The 13516-nt window shown below is 48.6% G+C and overlaps 1 long non-coding RNA gene across 1 annotated transcript in view; it reads left to right on the top strand.

Moving 5' to 3' along the window:
• Positions 1 to 13516, top strand: part of LOC133067440 (uncharacterized) — a 161823-nt gene that overhangs the window by 54987 nt on the left and 93320 nt on the right. Inside the window, exon 3 of the long non-coding RNA XR_009695255.1 lies at positions 8604 to 8700. This is a non-coding gene — a long non-coding RNA (uncharacterized LOC133067440). The remainder of the gene's footprint in view (positions 1 to 8603; positions 8701 to 13516) is intronic.

Here is a 13516-nt window from a genome sequence, read left to right as displayed (position 1 = left end):
CACTACCAATCAATTGATAATTGCCACTCCTGATGTAGTGGATGCAGGTCAATTACCTACACAGCTGGGTGACCTGGGCCAATTCTTGTCAGTTTTCCCATCTGAAGAACAGGAGGATAGACTAGAAGTCCTGTGTTTCTGTTCACTGATCTTTCTTCTCTGCTCCCTGCAACACCAGGGAGCTCTGTCTCTTGTTGCCTCTGCACAGACTCCCTTCACAGGTCCTCTCTCCGGGCTCCAGTATGTTGTGGCAAATTGTCAGCATGCTCTTCCTGAATTTCTCAGCTCAAGGACTTCTGAAAGTCTTCTGCAACGTTCCCAAGACAGTCCGCTCCAGAGTGTCCATGATCTGGCCCTTCTAGTCATCTCCAAACTCGGTTTCCAGGCTCCTCTGCACTCCCCTTAGGCCCCAGCCAAGGTGAACTTATGTTTTCCCCATGTGGCCCACACTATCCCACCCAAGCCTTTGCCCATGTGGTTCCCTCCACCTGGGGCGCCTGCCTTCACCTTCTCTCCATATCAACTTCTCAAAACCTCTTCTGTCCATAACTAAGGTCACCTTAGTTAATGTTTCCGCCTCTTTGATGACATCATGATTCCCCACAATAGGGGGTGCTCTCTGCCTCCTCTATAGTCTAGTGCATTGTTTGTTTGTTTTTTTGTCCCTTATTCTCTTTCCACAGGCCTATCCCTGCCCCTTCCTCCACCTTCTGACTCACTTAGGAAATTCCAGGTGACTCACAGCCAGCATTCTGCAACAAACAGGAGTAGCACCTGGTCTGTCCCCCTTCCGTCCAAACAGAAGTCACGAGGAAGGCATTTTCTTTCTTTTTTTTAAAATTTATTTATTTATTTATGGCTGTGCTGGACCATCACTGGTGCTCATGAGCTTTCTCTAGTTGCAGCAAGTGGGGGCTACTCCTCCTTGTGGTGCAGGGGCTTCTCATCGTGGCGGCTTCTCTTGTGCAGAACACGGACTCTCGGCCTGCGGGCTTCAGCAGATGTGGCACGTGAGCTCAGGAGTTGCAGGGCTTCTCACTGCGGGGGGAACACGGCACTAGAGTGCAGGCCCAGTAGTTTGGGTGCACGGGCTTGGTTGCCCCATGGCAGGTGGAATCTTCCCAAACCAGGGATTGAACCTGTGTCCCCTGCATTGGCAGCTGGATTCCTATCCACTTCTCCACCAGGGAAGTCCCAGAAGGCGTTTTCTGGGACCTGTTATGTGCAGAGTGCTGGGGGGCCACTGGGGCTCTTGGTGTTCCTTGGTTGTCCTTTCCCCCTAGGGAGGGCTACAGGCATGTGGGGGCAGCTTTGGTTCTGAAGGGAGATTGCCTTTGCACGGCCTGCACCCTGGTGGGTGGGCAGGGAGAAAAGGAGGACAGGTCAAGCCGGGATAAGAGTCTCCCCTCTTCTTACCCCTCTCCAGGAACTCATGCTCTGTGCTTACTTACTGAACACTTCCTGGCACACATTGTGGACCTCATCTCTGCCCTAATTGAGGGGACAAGACACCCACGGGCCTCTGTGCCTATGCTCAGGCTATTTCACCATTTGGACCACACTTCCGTTCCCTGTCTGGATTCTCCCAGTGGAGTACCACCTCTTCCAGGAAGGCCTGCCGGCTTGCCTCCTGCCCCCCTTGGAAATGATCTCTGCCCACAGGCTCCCTTAGTCCTCTATAACTGTGCCTCTCCTGGAGTGTTCATCTAGCCCCCTCACCTTGCCTGCTCAGGTGACACCCGCCCCTCCTAGTTCAGGGAGGTCTTTCAAGCCAGGGTCTCTTTTTGAAACTGACTGTTCTGGACCCAGACATGCTGACGGATGGGTCCCCACATAGATCTGTCCCTCAGAACGAACAACAAGCATCCGACAGTTAGCAGAGATTCAGGAGTATAAGTGTCCGGGTGCTCTTTTCTGAGAGGCTGTCTAACCCTGGCGCCATCTCCTGAGGAAAAGGGCCTGGAGAGCAGGTCGGGCCTCAAGGCACAGCTAACGAAGGTTAGGACCCTCCCCCAGACCCCGCAGACTCGATATCTTCACGCCGAATCCAAGAGAGTGATAATAAAAATCGAACTCTCGTTGAGCTGTGTCTAGGCCTGGACCCAGGTGTCCCAGCTTCCCCGCAACTGGCCTCAGCTGTGAGGCTGAAGTGCTCACACCTGTGAGGCTGCTCCACCTGAGCAAGGGCGGCTCAAGAGGCCTGGTTCGGTCAGAAGGGCGGCGTGGGCCTGTGAGGATGGACAGAGGTGGCCTGCGCCCAGGCCCTGGCTGTGTCTCGGAGAAGCTGGTGACTGCAGGTAAGTGGCTTAGTCTCCCTGGTTCCATCTCTGTATTAAAATGGTGCTAGGGAATCTGAGTGAACTCCGGGAGTTGGAGATGGACAGGGAGGCCTGGCGTGCTGCGATTCATGGGGTCGCAAAGAGTCGGACACGACTGAGCGACTGAACTGAACTGAACTGAGGGAATCGCAAAGTATGACTCCACTCACATGAGGTGCCTGGAGGCGGCACAGGCAGAGACAGAGCAGAGCCGTGATTTCCAGGGGCCGGGGGAGGGGAGGGGGGTGGGTGTTTAGTGGCCACAGAGTTTCAGTTTTGCAAGGTTAAAGAATTTTAGAGATCTGGTGCACAGCAAAGTGAGTGCTCTAGACACCAGTGAACTGTACATTTAAAAATGTTTAAGATGGTAAACTAGTGTACTTAAAGTTTTTTTTTAATCTAGAAAAAAAAAAAATGGCCAGCACGAGCTCTTACTTCATGGGGTTGCTGTGAGATTAAATGAGATGGTCACCCCCATCGCTGTGCACCGTGTTTGAAGTGAAAAGGACGCTTAATAAATCCTGCTCCTCCTTCCTATCCGTTTTCCTGAGAGGGCTGGTCTTTGGGCCTGCAGCCGCAGTGACGGTTAGATGCAGCTGTAGGGGCTGGAACTGCCCGTGAGGTCAGGGCGGTGATGTGAGGTGGTGAGCTTTTCAGCAGAGGCGGCATGCAAGTGGAGGTCGGCGGCCCAATGCTGCTGTGGGGTGGCGTCTGAGCTCCTTCTCCACCAGGGCTTTGAACGGAGTCTGAGCCGTGTCCACCACATCTTCAGTGGCTGCGCTCACATCCTGGCCATTCTGCCCCGACAGCCACGTCCTGTCCAGACCAGGTCCCGAGCCCGGGCTGCCGGCCTCCCTGGCAGGCCCCCGCCCTGCAGGAGAGTCAGGTGGGTTCAGGGGAGCAACAGAGCAACCTGCTGCTGCCTTTATCACCTGACCACTGGCCCTGAAGTCCCAGGGTGGCGGGGGGCGGGTTAGACCTCCCTTCCCTGAACCCCTGTCTTGCTGTGTGTGAGGCTGTGAGAACAGCCCCTCTTCCGTGGGGTCCGGGTGAGAGTAAGCGGCAGATGCATGAAAGTGCTTGGAACACAGTGAAGCCTCAATAAACAATAATTTATATAAATTGTTAGTTTTTGAGTGTTTAGTAACTGCATAAAGGTGGGGTGTCCTGCTGCCATCTTCCTGGGGTGAGGTGCCTCCAGCACACTATTCCTCTTACCCCCTACACCCCCACCCACCACCACCATCAGAGCAGGGTCAAGAGGCCCAAACACCAGCTCTCCAGGGTCCCCAAAGGACCCTACGCCCTCAGCCAGTCCCCCGTCCCCACACAGAGGCCTGGAGAGAGGCAGGAACACCCAGGACCCAGGTCTTCAGCTCAGGACCCTCAGCCCAAGGAGAGGCCCCTCAAAGCACATTCTCCATGCGGGGTCTTTGTCTCTGCCCACCCTTCCAGCTCACTCCATTTCCCGGGCTCTAGGGGAGTTCACCCAACCATGGGAAGCGCTCAGTAAAGAGGAAACCTCACCGGTTGTCAGCAGGCAATTTAGAAGTGATGAATTCCTGGGAGCAGTATTGGAAAGCACATCCCAAGACAGCCTGGGGTTTCACCTGGCAGGGCAGAGCGAAGAGCATCGTGGAAATCAATTCTCTAACTTCATGTGAGCCCTCTGAGAGAGGAAGCCGGAGGCCATGTCCCCGACGGGGTTAGGGTTCCACTGAGACTGAAAGGCCGGAGGATGAGTCCAGATAGCTTTCTGTTTGCGTGATGACCATAGCAATCATACAGTAACAAGAATCATCACCATTTCTAAAAAGAGCTAATAATTACTGTGTACTTGTTATGGGTTGCAACATTGTTCCAAGTGCTTTGACCTTGATTACCTTTCTCAATCTTCACCATCACAATCATAGGCACTGTGATTATGCCATTTTACAGAGGGTGAGACTGAGGTTCAAAGAAGGTAAATTGAAGCCACCAAGCCAAGTGAGGGGAGGTTGAGATTCAAGACTACATCTCAGCCCTTCTGAAGACCCAGTGGGCACAGAATATGACCCTCTGGCTGGGACACTGTTTGTGGGGATTGTGTAAACAGTGTTTGCAAAAGCGCCCAGCAAACTGTAGAGAGGGTTCTTTTAAAAAAGTATTATTTATCTGGTTGCTTCAGGTCTTAGTTGCAGCATCAGAATCTTCTGTTGTGGTGCATGGACTCACTAGTTTTGGTGAGTGGGCTCAGCAATTGTGGGTTCTGGGCTTTAGTGACCCCATGGTGTGGCATTTGGGATCTTAGTTCCCTGTCCAGGGATTGTACCTGCATCCCCTGCATGGCAAGGTGAATTCTTAACCACTGGGCCGCCAGGGAAGTCCCTAAATAGGGTTATTAATAAAAGAACAGCCTCCCTCTCTAAATGATCTCAGAAGACAAAGCCAGCCCTCTTTTCATTCAAGAGCAGTGAGCAGGGTCACACCTTCCTAGAGGAAGCCAAGGGAGAGGCTCTTGTATTGAGAACAGCTTTAAAGCAGAAGCAGGCAGAGCTGGACCCTGTCTGGACTCAGTGAGACCAGTCAGCATTGCTTTGATCTGGACAGCAGTGATTTTGATCTAGTTAGATTTAGCCAGTGCGTGCTCTTTGCGACCCTATGGACTGTAGCCCGCCAGGCTCCTCTGTCCATGGGATTCTCCAGGCAAGAATACTGGAGTGGGTTGCTATGCCCTCCTCCAGGGGATCTTTCTGACCCAGGAATTGAACCCAAGTCTCTTACATTTCCTGCATTGGCAGGTGGGTTCTTTACCACTAGTGCCACCTGGGAAGCCCCAGATTTAGCTAGAACCTACTTTAGAAGGTCTCCATTGGTGTGATCCCATCAGATCATATTAGAACCAGTTTTCATCCTGATCTGGTCAGAGTTAGAATTAGCTAGAACCTTCTTGGATTGGTTAGAAGTGGTTTAAGTCTGTAGTGACGGGTTTGAAGTAGCAGACCATGACTGTCTGTCACAGTCATAACCTCTGGCTCTGGATTTTCAACAACATGAGCAGCTTTAGGAACATATCAGAAGTTGAGGTGCAGTGGGAGGAGCTGTGGGGACATGGGTAAGCAGGTGGAGGTGGGAGGGCCTGGAAGGCTGAGCTGGAGAGCGGATGATGTCACGTCCGCAGTCACCCCACATGTAACCCTCCAGAGCACTATACAGACCACACGCCTGTAAATCAATTAGCCTCTTGCCCAGTGATTAATGGAAGGGAAGTTTTCATCACTTGTTTGGGATAAATTATTGCATATGGAAGCACATCTTTGATTTTTATGGGTTCTTGTTGGAGCATGGAATTTCTTGGAGGAGGTTCCCTGAGGAACGCGAAGCCCCTGCAGGCCCTCCCTTGCCCCTTAACACACGCACATCCGGCTCCCTGCTTCCTCTCCCCCACCCCCTCTTTGTATCTCCCAGACCTAAGGGCTCATCAGAGCCCAAGAGTAAGGAGGTCTGGGGGAGGCAGGGTTCACCAGGCCCGGGCCCAGTTGTGCTTTATAAACAAGTGTGATGGAGAAGGAGAAATGGCAGAGCTGAGAGACCCACTTGCCGCCCCAAACCAGACATGATGCTCACAGTCCAGGTCAACCTAAGGCCAGGGAGGGGCTGGGCCATACAGGGGTGTTCCTAAGAAGCCTACAGAGCCATGGGCAGCTCCAGAAATGAGTCCCAAGTAGAAACCCAGATGGTCAGGAGATCTAGGGAAGATCTTTCAGAATGCACATGGGGGCGGGGGGCTTCCCTGGAGGCTCAGTGGTGAAGAGTCTGCCTGCCAACGCAGGAGACGTGAGTTCGATCCCTGGCCTGGGAAGATCCCACATGCTGCAGAGCAACTAAGTCTGTGCGCCACAACTATTGATATTGAGCCTGTGCACTCAAGCCAAGGAGCCGCAACCACTGAGCCCGTGCGCTATAGAGCCTGTGCTCCCCAACAAGGGAAACCACCGCAATGGGAAGCCTGTGTACCGCAGACAGAGAAAAGCCCACACGGCAGTGAAGACTCACAACCATAAATAAATAAGATTATTTATTAAGGAAAGAGTTTATCAGAAACAGATTCACAGACTTTGAGAATGAGCTTATAGTTGTTGCGGGGAAGGATAGTGGGAAGGGGTAGTGAGGGAGTTTGGGATGGACATGGACACACTGCTTTGTTTAAAATGGATAACCAACAAAGACCTACTGTATAGTACATGGGACTCTGCTCAGTGCTGGGTGGCAGCCTGGATGGGAGTAGCGCTTGGGGGAGAGTGGATACATTTATATGTATAGATGAGTCCCTTTGCTCTTCATCTGAAACTATCACAACATTATTAATCAGCTATATTCAAATACAGAATAAAGTTTTTAAAAAAAAGAGTTTATTCCTTAACAAAAAAAAGAATGCACATGGGCTAGACCCTCATTTTTCCCAGAGGCCCTTAGTAGGAGGAACTTGCATCAGGTCACATCACTGGGAACAGCAGCTGCTCCTTCCCCCAGTCAGAGCAGGCCTCCCACATTAAGTGATGTCGATCTCTAGGGCTCTTCTATCCAGCCTGCCCACACTTGGAGCACCAGCATGCAGCTCTCAACCCCCAACTGGTGGGCAATGAGATCAGATCACCCTGTTGTTTGGGAGCACAGTCTCTGCAGGCTCTGGAAGCTGATGGACCTGGTCTGAGTCCCTGACCCTGCTTTATTAGCTGAGTGAGCAAATTTGGAAAACTCAGCAGGGGCCACAGGACTGGAAAAGGTCAGTTTTCATTCCAGTCCTAAAGAATGCTCAAATTACTGCACAATTGCACTCATCTCACACGCTAGTAAAGTAATGCTCAAAATTCTCCAAACCAGGCTTCAGCAATACGTGAACTGTGAACTTCCAGATGTTCAAGCTGGTTTTAGAAAAGGCAGAGGAACCAAAGATCAAATTGCCAACATCCGCTGGATCATCAAAAAAGCAAGAGAGTTCCAGAAAAACATCTATTTCTGCTTGATTGACTATGCCAAAGCCTTTGACTGTGTGGATCACAATAAACTGTGGAAAATTCTGGAAGAGATGGGAATACCAGACCACTTGACCTGCCTCTTGAGAAATCTATATGCAGGTAAGGAAGTAACAGTTAGAACTGGACATAGAACAACAGACTGGTTCCAAATAGGAAAAGGAGTACTTCAAGGCTGCATATTGTCACCCTGCTTATTTAACTTACATGCAGAGTACATCATGAGAAACGCTGGGCTGGAAGAAGCACAAGCTGGAATCAAGATTGCCGGGAGAAATATCAATAACCTCAGATATGCAGATGAAGAGGAACTAAAAAACCTCTTGATGAAAGTGGAGGAGGAGAGTGAAAAAGTTGGCTTAAAGTTCAACATTCAGAAAACTAAGATCATGGCATCCGGTCCCATCACTTCATGGCAAATAGATGGGGAAACAGTGGCTGACTTTATTCTTTTGGCCTCCAAAATCACTGGAGATGGTGATTGCAGCCATGAAATTAAAAGATGCTTACTTACTCCATGGAAGGAAAGTTATGACCAACTTAGATAGCATATTAAAAAGCAGAGACATTACTTGGCCAACAAAGGTCTGTCTGGTCAAGGCTATGGTTTTTCCAGTGGTCATGTATGGATGTGAGAGTTGGACTGTAAAGAAAGCTGAGCGCTGAAAAATTGATGCTTTTGAACTGTGGTGTTGGAGAAGACTCTTGAGAGTCCCTTGGACTGCAAGGAGATCCAACCAGTCCATCCTAAAGGAGATCAGTCCTGGGTGTTCATTGGAAGGACTGATGCTGAAGTTGAAACTCCAATACTTTGGTCACCTCATGCAAAGAGTTGACTCATTGGAAAAGACCCTGATGCTGGGAGGGATTGGGGGCAGGAGGAGAAGGGGATGACAGAGGATGAGATGGCTGGATGGCCTCACCGACTCGATGGACATGAGTTTGAGTAAACTCTGGGAGTTGATGATGGACAGGGAGGCCTGGTATGCTGCAATTCATGGGGTTGCAAAGAGTCAGACACGACTGAGCAACTGACCTGAACTGACCTTGGGCAACAGTCCTCACCTTTTTGAGACTCAGTTTCCTTGTCTCCACAATGAGGATAATACTAGAAGTCAGCTCATGGGATGTGGGGAAGTTTAAATGGACTAATACACAAAATTTAAGACACAGGGCCTGGCCATTCACCTAGTGGTAGATTGGTAATACTAATTGTTAGCATTTGCAGTAATAGTTATTCTTTTCATTGAGTCCTTGCTCTTGGTCACAGAGGCACTGGAGGAGGACTCTGAAGGCCTGGCTTAGAGGACCTGCTCAGCACTGTCTCACTCAATGTGTGGCCTCAGTTTACCCATCTGTGAAGTCAGGTAAGTACTTCCACTCTGCCTGTGTTCCAAGGTGGTTTCAATGTTCAAGAGATGTCTAAGTGCTGAAAACTAACTATTCTGGTAGACTCGGAGGTGACCATCCACTTCCCCATCCAGGTTGCTGCCAGGAGTAGGGCCAGTGGTCAGATGGTCTCCAACTGTCAGGGTCTTCACCTGGTCTCAGCTGCAGAGGCTTGCCTGGTTCAAGGTCATGTTCTCCTAAGGGGCAGGTTGCAGCCAGGGACGGAGCAAGCTGGGGGCATGAAGACCCAGCCACGTGGGTCCACCTGGGACGGTCTGACGGGCACTGGCAGAGCCTTCATCATCAGACCTGCACTGAGGTCACCTCCTCTCTGCCTACTCTCCTGCTGTTTCCTCTCACACATGTTGATCCTTCATAACATCTTTTTTCTTTTTTTTAAATTCGAAGTGCAGCTGATATACAACAGAAGTTACAGGTGTACAACATAGTGATTCACAATTTTTAAGTTATACTCCATTTATAGTTATTCTAACATACTGGGTATATTCTCTGTGTTGTACAACATATTCTTGCAGCTTCCTCTATACAAAATATTTTAAGTCTCTTAGTCCCCTACCCTTTTATTTTTCCCTCCCTTCTTTCCTCCACCCACTGGTAACCCTTAGTTTTTTCTCTATATCTAAGTCTTTCTCTTTTGTTATATTTACCAGTTTGTCATATTTTTAAAATTCCACACATAAGTGATATATAAGTGTTTATTTTTGTGCAATTTATTTCACTTAGCATAATACCCTCCAAGTCTACCTATGTTGCTGCAAATGGCAATTTTTTTTTCATTTTTATGGTTGAGTAGTATTCCATTGTGTGTGTGTGTGTGTGTGTGTATGTGTGTATACATATATATATATGTATATGTCACATCTTTATTCATTCATCTGTTGATGGACATGGGTTGTTTCCATTTTAAATAATACCGCTATGGACATTAGGGTGCATGTAGCTTTTCAAATTAGTGTTTTCAGACTTTTTTTTTTTTTAATATATGCCCAGGACTGGAATTGCTGGGTTATAGGGTAGTTCTCTTTTTAGTTTTCTGAGAAACCTCCATAGTGTTTTCCGCAGTGGCTGCACCAGTTTACATTCCCACCGACAGTGTGCAAGGGTCCCCTTTTCCCCACATCCTCACCGTTTGTTATCTGTGTCCTTTTTGATGGTCACCATTCTGACAGAGGTGAGATGATAACTCATTGTGGTTTTGATTTGCATTTCCCTGATGATTATCAATGTTGAGCATCTTTTCATGTGCCTATTGGCCTTCTGCATGTTCTCTTTGGAAAAATGTCTGTTCAGGTCTTCTGCCCAATTTTTCAATGAAGTTGTGTGTTTTTTTGATGTTGAGTTGTATGAACCATATACATATTTTTAATATTAACCCCTTATTGGTCATATCATCTGCAATATTTTCTCCCATTCAGTAGGCCATCTTTCATTTTGTTAATGGTCTTCATAACATCTTGTATAACACTGACCTCTGCTACTCACAATGAAATGAGAAAAATTGAGATGATATAGCAAATTTAGGAAAGTGATTATGCTGATTGTATTTTTTTTTTTTTGCTATTAACATGACTACATAGTACTGATATCAGATTGTAGGGTTTAAAAATATATATTTACTTGGCAAAAGAGCAAACAAAAGGAGCTATGCATCTTCAAAATCTAGGTCTGGGGATCACTGACAGGTCCCAAATCACTCAAGCAGGCTCCTCCCTGTTCCCCTGGCTAAGATGCCAGATCACGGGGGAATTAGCTGACTGCTGACTTCAGCCTAGCAGTATACTGGGTGCCCTGGGCCCTGGCCATGTCTGGAAGAGCTGATGGCTTGCTGATGGCCCTTCCTGGGCCCTTGGCCCCTCTGTAGATTAAGCTGTAGGTGGGTGTGCCCACAATGAAATTCTCAGAGAATTTACAGAGGAAGGGCTGGTAAGGACTAGCCAACCTTCAGCACCTGCCCCTCAGCTCCCTTCCTCCTGCCCCACCAGCGGGGGTCAGCAGTGCCCCCCGAGACGAGCTGTGGGCCCCTGCATCATCTCTGCAGGGCTAACTGCCACCCTTCCCACCCACCAGGCACCTGTCTGTGTGTCTCGCTGGCTCTGGGGCTGCTACTAAAGATGTGCTGTAGCAGCTTTACGAAGCGTGGCCCAGAACAATTTTACACCCCATTTGATTTATGTTCTGGGATTCGCTCCTCTCTGAGGCTCCCTCCTCCTGGAAAGAAGTGTGCGTCATCCAACCCGGCTTCCTGCGCTCCCACAGAGCCAGCGCCGGGGCCAGGCTGGGGCAGAACCTAGGTCCTGAGTGAGCGGTACTGTGACCTGGCACTTCCTTCTGGACTTTCTCTCCAGGGGTCCCCGACCCAGGACGTCTGTGACTGGGACCTTCACAGGTGGGCTCAGTTATGGCCAAAAGACTCCAGAGCAGGCAAAGTCCTTGGGGGATAGGTGAGCAACCTTCCCATCTCCCCGCAAGGCCCTTCCGAAGGTCCCATTGCCAGTGTGTGTGGCGGGCACCTGCCTTCCCTCTAGCAGTGGAGAGGGCAGGGTTGGCATGGGGAGTCACCAGGCCAGCTGTGAGCCAGTCTTCCTGGCAGCAGGACCTGCTTCACTGGACTCTTTGTCCAGGCAGTGATGTTGACCTCGACTGAGGAATGGTAAGGTAAAATCCCAATTGGGCTGCCACCTCCTTTATTACAATGGGAGGGGAGGGCAGACTCAGAGAAGGAGAATGATTTCCTGAAAGGCACACAGCCAGTAGGATAGTCATTGTTGAACCCTGGCTTCACAACGCCAGGATTTCATCACCTTCACCCTAAGAGGCAAGATCATTTACAATCACAGCCTCTCATCCATTCAGTCTTGAATGAATGCCTCCCAGGAACCAGGCTTGTTGTTCAAAGAGCTTCCAGGTTGGTAAACACATCCCTGGACTCGGATGTCCACACGGGGAGGGATAGAAATACCTGCTTTTGGGACCCTTCTGGACTTCATCATATGTACCTGCTGTTCCTTGAAATGGCACCAGTGAATTTAAATGTTTCCCCAAATTCTGTGAGCTGTTATAGCAAATTATTGATGCTGGGGAGAGGATCATGGGAACCCCTGATTTGTAGCCAAGTCAGACAGAACTGTGGGTCACCTGGACACCCATCACTTGTGGCTAACATCGGAAGTAGGGGCAGTCTTATGGGACTAAGCCCTTAAAATGTGGGGCCTGCATTAACTCTGGGTAGTTAATGTCAGAACTGAATTAAATTGTAGTACCCACAGTCGGTGTCCACAGAAAATTGGAGAATTTCTCAGTGTGGAAAATCCACACTTCGTGTCAAGAGTATTGTGAGTAGAGAAACTGTTTTTCTTTCACAGAGTGCCCTTGTTTTTGATGACCTTGACAGTTCTGAGGGGTACTGGTCAGGTAGACTGCAGGAGGTCCCCTTGCTGGAATTTGTCTGCTGTTTTTCTCACAGTTGGGCTGGGGTGATGGGTTTCAGGAAGGTGGCATAGGTAGAGTGCTGTTTTCGTCGCTCCATACCATCAACATGATTTACTCTAGTTGATGTTGGCCTTGATCAGCTGGCTGAAGAAGTGCTGGGGAGGTTTCTCCACTGTAGACTTATTCATCTCCCCACCCACCCCTTCCACAGTATACTCTTTGGAAGAAAGTCTGTATGTGCAGCACACGCATAAACAGTGGGGAGCTGTGAGCCTTCTTCTTTAGAGTGGAGGATCTACGTAATTTATTTTAAAGCAACTTCCAGACATCCTATCATTTCACTCATAAATGCTTCAGTATATGTCTCTAACAGATACAGACTTAAAAACCACACAAATAGCTATATTACCACTAGGCCAACCTATACCACTAATAGTGATTCTTCAGTATCATTTAATACCCAGGCCATATTTAGTCTTCCCTAATTGTCTGAAAAAATATGTCTATGGTTGGTTTATTCAGATCAGGATCCAAACAATATTCACCCATTGTATTTGGCTAACATGCTGTTTAATGGATTTCCATCTGTAAAGGTTTTCCCTCCTTTTTTTGGGTGTGTGTGTGTTGGGGGGAGGTTTGTGCCTCTTATTTCTGAAGACTTAGGGTCAGTTTTCCTAGGGAATTTTCTACGTGTGGTCTTGGCTGATTGCTGTCTCATAGTTTTATTTGACATGTCCTCTGGCCTCTGCACTTGTGGAATATAGGTCGTTGTGTCAGAAGCTTGATCAGATTTGGGCTCGTTATTTTGACAAGAACACATCAGAGGTGGTGCATCTGACCAGGATACATAAATGTCCAGATGTCCCTCTTTTCTTGGAGCTGAGAGTGATCAGGGGTTGGCCTGTTGTCAGCATTTCTCCTCACGGGCTTAGAGCTGCTGGTGGTTAATGCCTGAACAAATAGCCTCTACATACATCCCTTTCCTTCTTAAAGGAAGAGGTCAGTTTCTATTACTTGCAACCAAGAACTTTGATCGATAAGTCCAAAGTACCCAGTTTGGTGCTGGAAAATGCCTGATTAAGTGCCTAACCCTGAGGTGGGAAGGTGGGAAAGGACTTTGGAGCCAGAACTGCTGGAGTTGAGGTCCTATCTCTATGATCTGAGCAGGTTTCCTCAATTCCCTCATCCGTAAAATGGGATGCTGCTGATGATAGCAAGACTAGCTCACAAGGTTATAATCAGAATTGAAGTACTTAATGTTTACAAAGCCTTTAAAACAGTACCAAGCTCACAGTAAGCATTTAATTCTTAACTGATATAAGAATACCACTAATTTTTTATTTT

Source organism: Dama dama, chromosome 12 (genome assembly GCF_033118175.1).
Source record: "Dama dama isolate Ldn47 chromosome 12, ASM3311817v1, whole genome shotgun sequence".
NCBI classification, from domain to species: Eukaryota; Metazoa; Chordata; class Mammalia; order Artiodactyla; family Cervidae; genus Dama; species Dama dama.
Note: the sequence above shows the minus strand (reverse complement) of the source record. Positions and strands in the feature narration are given on the sequence as shown.